General features: G+C 34.8%; 1 long non-coding RNA gene across 5 annotated transcripts; it reads right to left on the minus strand.

Annotated features, from left to right (window-relative positions):
• Positions 1 to 647: 647 nt before the first annotated feature.
• Positions 648 to 2132, minus strand: LOC118878734 (uncharacterized). Of its 5 annotated transcripts, none has more exons than XR_011605016.1 (3): positions 1265 to 1846; positions 961 to 1163; positions 648 to 789 (listed from the first exon to the last, which is right to left on the minus strand). It is a non-coding gene; the product is annotated as an uncharacterized lncRNA (long non-coding RNA). The 5 variants fall into 5 exon arrangements; XR_005015261.3 differs by having other exon boundaries at positions 651 to 877; positions 1265 to 1843; XR_011605014.1 differs by lacking the exon at positions 648 to 789 and adding an exon at positions 1951 to 2132 and having other exon boundaries at positions 828 to 1163; positions 1265 to 1583.
• Between the last annotated feature and the right edge of the window lie 9586 nt (positions 2133 to 11718).

Here is an 11718-nt window from a genome sequence, read left to right on the forward strand (position 1 = left end):
ATATTTTTCGCTTTGATTTTCATCCATTGCGGTTTATATTAAATTTAAATATGCGCATATTAACCTTTTTTTCCATATTAAATTTAAATATTTTCGGAATAGATTTTAATATTTTAAATATTTAACTTAAATATAAGCCATATTTAAATTAAATACAATGCATATTTATATTTAATACAATGACTATTTGATTTTAAATTTTAAAAATTTGAATTAAATAGTACACGTGTTTAATATAAACAGAAACCATATTAAATTCTAAAATTTTAATAGTTAAATGAATAACCGAAATATTAAAATTCAATATAAGTTGTATTAAGATTCAATACTAGACATATTTATTTAAAATATGCCAATTGTAATATTAAATATGATAGGTATTCAAATATTTTTGGTACACTAAAAAAAATTAGTACAAAAATTTTATTTTTGTTTTTTTTTTTATTTTATTTAAACATACATTTTTCATAACGGCTTGCTGGAAGGTACAAATAATACAGTTACACTTATACTTATTTTACAGAGATCTGTATAAAACATATTTTTTAGCATTTACATCATACATACATGTGCATTGGATAGCTTGAAAACTCTTCAATGTTTTTTAAGAACTAATACATTTTTAAATATTCCACATTCATATGCCTGCAAATGGTTGCATGTTTTAACTTCTATAGCATTACACGCTACATACAAAGTTGTCAATTCATAAACGAAAGAAAGTACTTTAAACAATCTTAGAGTATTACCAATCTTAATAGCTAAACACTAATTAGTTTTGTAAGATATCTGCGAAATAAATAGTAAGATAAAAAAGAAAATTATAGATTTCGTTTTAAAGAGATCAATCAAAATGTGAATGGTTAAAGATTTGGACCTGAAAGAAAACAACAAAAGAGCACAAAAAAAATAAATAAAAAGACAAAATCCGAATGTAGTCTGACTAAAATTATAAATTACCAATTCCGGCGCCCGCGAGTCAGCATATTTTGGCCATGCTTTCAAAAGCTCAGCTCCATCGAAAGTTTTCACATCCTTACGCCGAGTATGGGTTTTATTCTCAACAGGAACCTCCAATATTTTATCCAGTTTTATATGCTTCGTTCTGGAATTTGTATATTTGGCATATATGTATGTTGGTTCGAGAATGTATTTGTTTGCCACTGCGAGGAATGATATAGAAAAAATGTATTATTTAATTTAAAACCTACTTTGCCGTATTCTTACTTTTAAAAATGTATTTATTTCTACGTTTTTTACTTACCTATGACTTTGCCAGGAACGGTAAACGCACGCTGTGTGTGGGTAGATGTGTTGCAGAAAATGTACATGTGTGTGTTCGCCAGGGCACGCTCAACTTTGTTGGCGACCAAGCAACGGTAAACGCACGCTGTGGTATATGTATGTATGTGTGTGTAGCTGCACTTGAATGTACATATATGTACATACGTTTCTGAGAACCGAAAAATTTAAGCCACTTTACAATTAATACAAACTTCACTTTAGTTAGATTTCTTTTTATCCACTGCGTGCATATGTATGTATATGTATGCGTGTGACCGCGCGCGCTAACTTGTTGGATTCTACGAAAACGAAGTACGGGTGGAATAATTTGATAATTTAAATTTGACTTTGTATGTATTTATTTATGTTTAGGCTATTTAGGCTATCACTTTAACAAAGCTCCGACACGTCCCACTTCTTTGGCTGCAATTATGAAATGGCAAGCGTCGTGCTGTGTTGAAGAAGCGGAATCAATTGTACATATGTACATATGTATGTATGGCCGAGTACAGTTCAAAGAAAAAGACAAGCCGCGATATATGTACATATGTATGTCCTTTATGGCTTTGAATGTTGCTGCCCACATACACACTTATTTATTTAAATAAACTTCACATCGATTTTTTGATAGCGCGATCAATTGTCCTTTTTGGCTTTGATACACACATTGAATATTATATTTTTATGTCGACTTCGCTTTAATAAAGGCCCGACACGTCCAACTTCTTCGGCTGCAACTTTTCAATGGCACGCGTCGTGAAGTGGTAAAGAAGAAGAGTCATTGATCAAAGCAAACGCGAAAGAATGAATGCGTGTAGCATAGAACAAAAGAAAACCGCCAAAAATTATCTTTGCGCCCTCGTTTGTTTTCTGCCCATTTACATATGTACATTCTTATTTACATACATATGTATGCCAATTTACTTTAATGTACATATATCAATTTGTTTTTAAAAATGTGCATATAATGTTTGGTCTGAACAGTTTATGAAATAAATCTTTTTGTAAAAGAAGTCAGCTTAAAATTAAAATATTTATTTTAAATATTACCCAACTTAAAAACGGACAGGGCAGAAACTTATATTTAAATATGAAACATATTTAAAAGTTACAATAAAAATAAAATACATTTTTATTAATAAATTTGTATGTAAATATAAAAGATATTTTCTTGGGGTTTTCTTTTATTTGATATAAACATTGAAAAACCCTTTCAAATTGACACTTTCAATATTATTATTACAAACATTTTTATTTTAAATATTAAAAACTCTAAAATAAAATAATTTGAATACTTAAAATTAATATAAAACATTTTTAATTTAAATATGGATTTTTTTAATTCTGAAAATATTAACGATAAATATAATATTTTTTAAAATAAATATACCCAAATTTAAATTAAATATGCTCTTCTTTGAATTAAATATTTTTATATTAAACTAGGCAATTTAATATGTTTCGTATTTAATATAATGTTTTTTGTATTAAATTTAAATATGAAATATGAAATTTTGGATTCAATAGGCGCATATTTAAATTTACTATTCCATTTTTTTATCAGTGTAGATAGAAAATTTTAATTGAAATGTATTGTTCTCATCAAGACCTATCGATTGACCTAAAAAAAGTTTGCCACGCCCACTTAAACGCCCACAAACCGCGAAAACCTGTGACGCCCACAATTTGCATGCTAGATAAAAAATTTTAACTGAAATGTATTGGTGTCGTCAATACCTATCGATTGATCCAAAAATAAATTTTCCACGCCCACTCTAACGCCCTTAACGCTTAAATCTGTCTACCGCCGGTAGGTGGCGCATTTTAATCTCGCTTTGCTGCTTGCATATCTCCATTTCCCTTTGAGTAACGGGTATTTGATAGTCGAGGTACTCGACTATAGCGTTCTTCCTTGTTTTCTATAGTCCGGTTGAACTAATTCCACTTGTGCTATTAGATTATCTTTTAGTTCGTTGAAAGCTTGTATAGCTAAATCGTCCAACTGTATTAAAACTCTTGTTGATATTTTTGTAGAAACATTTCCATTTTTTCCTCCTAAATATTTTGTAAGAGGTTTTGCAATTTTTGCATAGTTACGGACAAATTTTCGGTAGAGCCAGTTAGGCCTAGAAAACTTCGAAGTTCTCTAATATTTTGTGGTAACGGATATCTTGAAATTGTGAAAAATTTTTCAGGATCTGTTTTTATTACATTAAAAGAAACAATGTAGCCAAGAAACGAGGTTTCTAATTTAAAGAATTTAGATTTTTCGAGAGAAATTTTCACATTTGCTCTTTGTAAAACGCTTGTTATTTGAGTTAAGTCCGAGAAATGTTGCTCGATTGTGTTTGAAAAAATTATAATATCGTCCATGTAGACGTGGAATGTTTTTCCTACTTCTTCTCTGAGAATATCATCTATTGCTCTCTGAAAAATTCTGGGCGCATTTTTTAATCCGAAAGGCATGCGTAAAAATTCAAATTTTCCGTTGTTAATGGAAAAAGATGTTTTTTCGATATCTGAGTCTTTCATTAAAATTTGATGGCATCCTGATTCCAAGTCAATTGTTGAAAAAAATTTGGCCTTTCCTAAGTTGGCTGATATAACAGAAGGGTCTTGCATCGGATATCTGTCCGGTATTGTGTTCTCATTTAATTTTTTGTAGTCTATAACGAGTCTGTGTTTAAGGCTACCGTCTTCGTTTTGGCCTTTTTTGGGTACCACCAGAACTGGTGAATTGTAAGGACTTCTACTCAGCCTTATAATATTTTCATTTAACATTCTATTGATTTCGCTATTAACGAAATCTGAAACCTGGATATTGTTTGCCATAAATTGCCCCGTCATTAACTGTATTTATTTCGCCCCGAATGTCAGTTCTAAAAGGAATTTTTACGTTTATTTTAGAATGTTCGTCTTCAATTTATTTTTTTCTCCAAATCATCTACTTGATTTGAATTTAACATTTTAATGTTATTAATTTTATTTCTTTCAGAATCTTTTGATCCCAAATTTTTATACCCGTTACTCGTAGAGTAAAAGGGTATACTAGATTCGTCGGAAAGTATGTAACAGGCAGAAGGAAGCGTTTCCGACCCCATAAAGTATATATATTCTTGATCATGATCACTAGCCGAGTCGATCTAGCCATGTCCGTCTGTCCGTCTGTCCGTCTGTCTGTCCGGATGAACGCTGAGATCTCGGAAACTATGAGAGCTAGGCTATTGAGATTTGGCGTGCAGATTCCTGAGCTTCTTACGCTGCGCAAGTTTGTTTCAGTAGACTGCCACGCCCACTCTAATGCCCACAAACCACCCAAAACTGTAACTCCTACAGTTTTGATGCTAGATAGAAAATTTTAACTGAAATGTATTGCTCTCATCAATACCTATCGACTGACCTAAAAAAAAGTTTGCCACGCCCACTTAAACGCCCACAAACCGCGAAAACCTGTGATTGCGCATGCTAGATAAAAAATTTTAACTGAAATGTATTGGTGTCGTCAATACCTATCGATTGATCCAAAAATAAATTTGCCACGCCCACTCTAACACCCATAACGCTTAAATCTGCCTACCGCCGGTAGGTGGCACATTTTAATCTCGCTTTGCTGCTTGCATATCTCCATTTCCCTTTGAGTAACGGGTATCTGATAGTCGAGGTACTCGACTATAGCGTTCTTCCTTGTTTCATTTAGTTTCTTATAGTCTATAACTAATCTTAGTTTTGGAGTACCATCTTCATTAAATCCTTTTTTTGGTACCACTAAAACTGGAGAATTATAAGTGCTTTTACTTGGTCTTATATTTCCTTCTTTTAACATGCGATTAACTTCAGAGTTTACGAAATCTGAAGCCGATAGAGCGTAGGGATACTGTTTGCTATAAATGGCTCTATCGTTTTCGGTGTTTATTTCACCGCGAATATCAGTCCTGAAAGGGACTTGCATGTTTATCTTCGAGTGCTCTTTATTGATAATATTTATTATCTCATTTTCCAAATCTATTCTTTGGTCTGGAGTTGATTCACTCATATTGTTTATTTCTTTGCTGTCGGATAAATCAACGACGGCTTGTTCAGGACTTTTTAATCCCAAAGTAGAATTTTTGTCGGATACTTCGCCGACGGCGCGCTCAGGATTTTTGAATCCCAAACTAGAATTTTTGTCGGATACTTGAACAACGGCGTGTTCAGGATATTTTAATCCCAAACTTGTTTTTCTTTGATTTGCCTCTTCAGACTCAGTTCTGATTTTGGCCTTTTCATCAAAGTAACATATTTTCGTATAATAAATTCCTTTAATGGAATAATTGTTTTTTCTTCAGATTAGGAAAGTTGGTTAAAAGAGCTGTCATTATCATAAATCAATTTTTCTTCTTTGCCCCCATATTTTATTACTCCTTTTTCGGTGTCTACGAGTATTACAGCTCCTATTTTTATACCCGTTACTCGTAGAGTAAAAGGGTATACTAGATTCGTCGGAAAGTATGTAACAGGCAGAAGGAAGCGTTTCCGACCCCACAAAGTATATATATTCTGGATCAGGATCACTATCCGAGTCGATCTAGCCATGTCTGTCTGTCCGTCTGTCCGTCTGTCTGTCCGTCCGGATGAACGCTGAGATCTCGGAAACTATGGGAGCTAGGCTATTGAGATTTGGCGTGCAGATTCCTGAGCTTCTTACGCAGCGCAAGTTTGTTTCGGCACAGTGCCACGCCCACTCTAACGCCCACAAACCGCCCAAAACTGTGGCTCCTACAGTTTTGATGCTAGAATAAAAATTTTAACTGAAATGTATTGTTCTCATCAATACCTATCGATTGACCCAAAAAAAAGTTTGCCACGCCCACTTTAACGCCCACAAACCGTGAAAACCTGTGACGCCCACAATTTTCATGCTAGATAAAAAATTTTAACTGAAATGTATTGGTCTCGTCGAAACCTATCGATTGATCCAAAAAAAAATTTGCCACGCCCACTCTAACGCCCATAACGCTTAAATCTGTATACCGCCGGTAGGTGGCGCATTTTAATCTCGCTTTGCTGCTTGCATATCTCCATATAGCTGAGTAACGGGTATCTGATAGTCGAGGTACTCGACTATAGCGTTCTTCCTTGTTTTCAATAGGTTGTATCCTATTAGAAAATCTGATTTTAACCCGTCTTTTTCACAAAACGTGTAACGCGTGTCAATGATCGTTACCATGAGATAATATTTAATTATAGAATATCCATTAACCGTAGATACTCTTTTATATATAGGAAGCTCGTTTTTGTTTTTATAAATTCCTGTTTTGATATAGCAGGAGGTTGCTCCTGTGTCAATTAAGATTTTAAGCTTTTTATTTATTTTGCTATCATATCGGATTAGGTAGGGTAATCCTACTCCGGATTCTGGACTAAAGAATGGTCCTCTTCGATATTATTTAATCGCATAGTTTTGTTTGCCGGTTGGTTAACCGTACCTGTTGAGTGCTCTTTATTGGTTCTCTTTTGTTTTGAGGATTATTTTGCTGAGTTGTTTGTGTCTCTGGCTTTATATTCGGATTCCATTTATTCTGATTATAGTTGTTGTTATAACCCTGATTGTACTTTGGCCTATTCTGAATCTGAAAGGATTCATCTATGTCCATCGGTTCTGGCTTGCTTTGCTGAGCTTTATTGAAATTCCATTGATTATGGGAATTATATTGCGGATTATACTGTCTGCCCTTATTCCAATTAGGATATTTATTTTGATTATAATTGTTTTTATTCTGGCTATCGGGTTGATTAAACCTCAAGTTGTTAGTATTCCTTTGATTACTATTATGGTTATTATGGTTATTTTGCTTGGGTCTATTATTTGAGTTTTGGTACCTGAATAAATTTGACTCATAACTCCTGCGCTGTGATGATGTGAAACTGTTAGCGAATCGGGCCCTCAAATTATTGCTTTCTAGTTCTTGTACTGTTACCATAGCGTTCGCTAAGTCTGGCGGATTCATAGAAAATATGACGTCTGAGATATGGCCGTTTAGGCCAGTTATGAATACTCTTAGTGCTGTTAACTAACCATAATATTCCATTATGGACAGTTTCCCTTGACTTAGTACTCCTAAGTCTTGTTCAATTATATGGTTTGGACGTTTGTCGCTAAAAACAAAGTCCAACCTTGTCATTATGGCGTCAAAGTTTAGTACTGTTCTATTCTGTGTTAGGGCATCGTTTGCTGTGCCAGTATTTTGTTCCTCAAGATTGACAGAATGCAGAAAAGAACCTTTCGCTACCTCTAGCATATTGCCCCATGGCTATTTCTGCTGTTTCCCCCCAACTTTTAATCTGTCTACCGCCGGTAGGTGGCGCATTTAAATCTCGCTTTGCTGCTTGCATATCTCCATTTCCCTTTGGTCCCTTTAGATGAGTAACGGGTATCTGATAGTCGAGGTACTCTTTTATAGCGATCAACCCTTTTGTTCTTATTATTCGTTATTTTAATTTTATTTCTTTCTCCTATTTCCCTTACTTTATATGGACCGGTATATTGATAATCAAACTTATGACCTGTTTCATTCCTTAAAAGGACTTGATCACCTACTGATATATCCACGTTGTTTATTTTCTGATCATATAGTATCGTATTATTTTCCTTATTTATTTCTATTATTATTCTAGCTCTTTTGTATGCTACTTCTAATCTATATTTACTTTTCTTAGCATAGTCATCTATATTATATATGGGTTCTATACTTCTATACTATTAAATTGTTTTGGTAAATTATTTGTTTTATCAAATACTAGCTCGTATGGACAATAATTATGTGCCATTAAAGGGGTCGTGTTGCAACAAAAAACGAAATATTGAAGCCATACGTCCCAATCAGTTCATCAACCGATATATATGTGCGTATGTATTTATTGAAAGTTCTATGACTTCGTTCTGTTGTTCCTACTGTCTGGTGGTGGTGTGCCGTAGATGTTATGTTTTCAATTTTTAGGTATTTGCACAAGTAATTTATAATTGAATTCTTATATTCTGTACCCATGTCCGTAATGAACGTCTTCATTGGACCGTACTTTAGAATAAATGATTCATAATTTCGTTCATCATCATTTAGTTGGAACTGGTATGGCAACTAAATGTTTAGTCAGGTCACATAATAGAGTGACTGCATACTCATTGCCATTTTCTGATTTTGGTAGTGGACCAATAGGGTCCACTACTATTCTGTCGAAAGCATTTATAGGCGTATTAGTTATTATCAATGGATTCTTATTGTGCTTAGCTATTTTAGCTTGTTGGCATTTGTGACATTTTCATATGTATTCAGTAATATCTCGAGTCTTTTGACCTTGGCCAAGGTTTTTGTTATGCCAGTATGACCTCCGTGTATTGGATCGTCATGGAATTTGGACAGTATTGCTTCTTTCACGTCTTGTTTTTCAATAAGGCCCACCGGGTTGAGTATTCAATACCTTGTTGCCCATTTGTTTAAAATTATCTATTGATACATGTTCAAAGATATTTTCCAACGGTGCCATTTTGAGTTGGCTGATTTTGTTTATACCGGCTTGCATTTCAAGGCTTTGGTAAAATTGACCTAAGTCTAAGGTTGCATTGGTATATAAATCGCTAGCATCATATCTTGCAGTAATTTTCCATTTTTTGTACATGCAAGGTCACTACTTTACGTACTTCGTCATTTTTTATGACTTAATATACACTGGGCTTAGAAGCTTTCTCTATAGATTGCGTTCCGCGCGGGATTTCTGTCTATTTTGATATCTAGTAGTGACTTTCTTTATATTTCCAGTAATGTTTTGTAGATCTTTAATGGTTATTCTTGATAACGCATCAGCTACATAATTGTCTTGTTCCTTTAGGTATTCAACTGTGAAATCATACTCTTCTAACTCTAGCCTCATACGTGTCAGTTTGGAACTCGGATTAATCATTGAAAATAGATATATTAATGGTCTGTGATCTGTTTTGATTGTAAAGTGATTTTCATAAATATATGGTCAAAAATGTAATATTCCCCAGTGAACTGCAGCTAATTCCCGATCAGTTGTACACTTATTACTTTCTCCCTTAGTGAAATCTCTTGATGCATATGCAATGGGAAGTTGGATCCGTTATGGTTTTGAGTTAAAACCGCTTACTTGCTTCAGTAATTACACAAAATTCTTTGCTGAATTCGGGATATTGTATCAAAGCAGGTTCCATGAGTTTTGTTTTTAAATATTGGAATGCGTTTTGGCACTCATCTGTCCATTGAAAAGGAACATTCTTTTAGCATAATCTTGTTATGTGCCGTGAATATTCGGACAAATTTTTTATGAAACGTCTATAATAATTGCAAAATGCTCCGAAAATGCTGCGCTGTCCGCATTGTGCGGCGCAGGGTAATTCCTAATGACGTCATATTTCTTGTCGTCTGGAAGAATTCCTTTATCTGCGCATTTATGACCGAGAAAAGTCACTTCATGCATAAAAAATGAATATTTTTCTGGATGTAACTTTAGACTTTAAACCCTGCATTTCTCAAAAACGTATGTAAAGTTTTTAAGCATATGTTTCAGTCATCCATATAAAGGAATGCTTGTGAAGGCTCTAATCCAGAGAATGCAATAGTCATCATTCTTATAAATTAATTAGGCGCGTGAAGCGATACGAGCCATTGCTAGTTGAAAGTTGATCCAAAATATTATCAATTCTTGGGAGTGCAAATTTATCGGATAGTAATTTTACCCGTTACTCGTAGAGTAAAAGGGTATACTAGATTCGTCGGAAAGTATGTAACAGGCAGAAGGAAGCGTTTGCGACCCCATAAAGTATATATATTCTTGATCAGGATCACTAGCCGAGTCGATCTAGCCATGTCCGTCTGTCCGTCTGTCCGTATGAACGCTGAGATCTCGGAAACTATGAGAGTTACAATACTGGGATTAGGCACGCGGTTTCCCGAGATTCTCGCGCAGCGCAAGTTTGTTTCAGTAGAGTGCCACGCCCACTCTAACGCCCACAAACCGCCCAAAACTGTGGCTCCTACAGTTTTGATGCTAGAATAAAAATTTTAATTGAAATGTTTTGTGTTCATCAATACCTATCGATTGACCCAAAAAAATTTGCCATGCCCATTTTAACGCCCACAAACCTCCCAAGAAGAAAAGCTATGACGTCAGAGCCAGACGATACGAAATGTTGTGTATGTGTGTGTGTGTAAATAGTTGCCGGCCGAACTTAGCGGCAAAGCAAAAAGCTCTGCCGGCGCTCAGAGAGAGAAAAGTGCGCGCCTTACTTATTCTTTTGAATAATGAACAATTTGTCCAATTGGCGGGAAAAAACCTTTAAAGATCTGTAAATCTTTATTTACCTCTTTCAATGAATATGTATTAGCTTAATAAATACCTATAGATTGTCCCAATAAAACTTCCGTTTTCAGTCCAATGCTCTCAAACCAAAGTAGTTAGGACAAGCCTTGACACTAGAGCCAGAAAACGACATACATACATATGTATATATGCATGTTTGTGGATGTAAAAAATTGCAAACTAATATACGCGGCAAATAGAATTGTTTCAAACAAAGCTATTCAACCAAATATTTTGAAATACAGAATGTGCATTAAAATTGTGTACGTTAAGCCATCATACATAAATATAAATGTTTTTTGTCTATTTTATGTGTTGCTTTCTCATTCTTGGCGCTGGCTGAAACAAAAGCAGAGCCGAGAAATGAGAGCAAGGGAGAGAGAACAAAGTGCGCGGCTAACTTATCTTATCTGAGTAACGGGTATCTGATAGTCGAGGTACTCGACTATAGCGTTCTTCCTTGTTATACCCGTTACTCGTAGAGTAAAAGGGTATACTATATTCGTCGGAAAGTATGTAACAGGCAGAAGGAAGCGTTTCCGACCCCATAAAGTATATATATTATTGATCAGGATCACTAGCCGAGTCGATCTAGCCATGTCCGTCTGTCCGTCTGTCCGTCTGTCCGTCTGACCGTCTGTCCGTCTGTCCGTCTGTCCGTCTGTCTGTCCGGATGAACGCTGAGATCTCGGAAACTATGAGAGCTAGGCTATTAAAATTTGGCGTACAGATTCCTGAGCTTCTTACGCAGCGCAAGTTTGTTTCAGTAGACTGCCACGCCCACTCTAACGCCCACAAACTGTAACTCCTATAGTTTTGATGCTAGACAGAAAATTTTAACTGAAATGTATTGTTCTCATCAATACCTATCGATTAACTTAAAAAAAAGTTTTCCACGCCCATTTAAACGCCCACAAACCGCGAAAACCTGTGACGCCCACAATTTGCATGCTAGATAAAAAATTTTAACTGAAATTTAGCGTCGCTTGTGAACGGTAGTGTTTACTCTTTTGCTCTGAATTTTTGTCTATTCTGTGATTTTTTGCGAGTGTTTTGTGTTTGTTTATTAACAAAGCTTAG

The sequence above is a fragment of the Drosophila suzukii genome (genome assembly GCF_043229965.1).
Source record: "Drosophila suzukii chromosome Y unlocalized genomic scaffold, CBGP_Dsuzu_IsoJpt1.0 scf_Y1, whole genome shotgun sequence".
In the NCBI taxonomy this organism is placed as follows: Eukaryota; Metazoa; Arthropoda; class Insecta; order Diptera; family Drosophilidae; genus Drosophila; species Drosophila suzukii.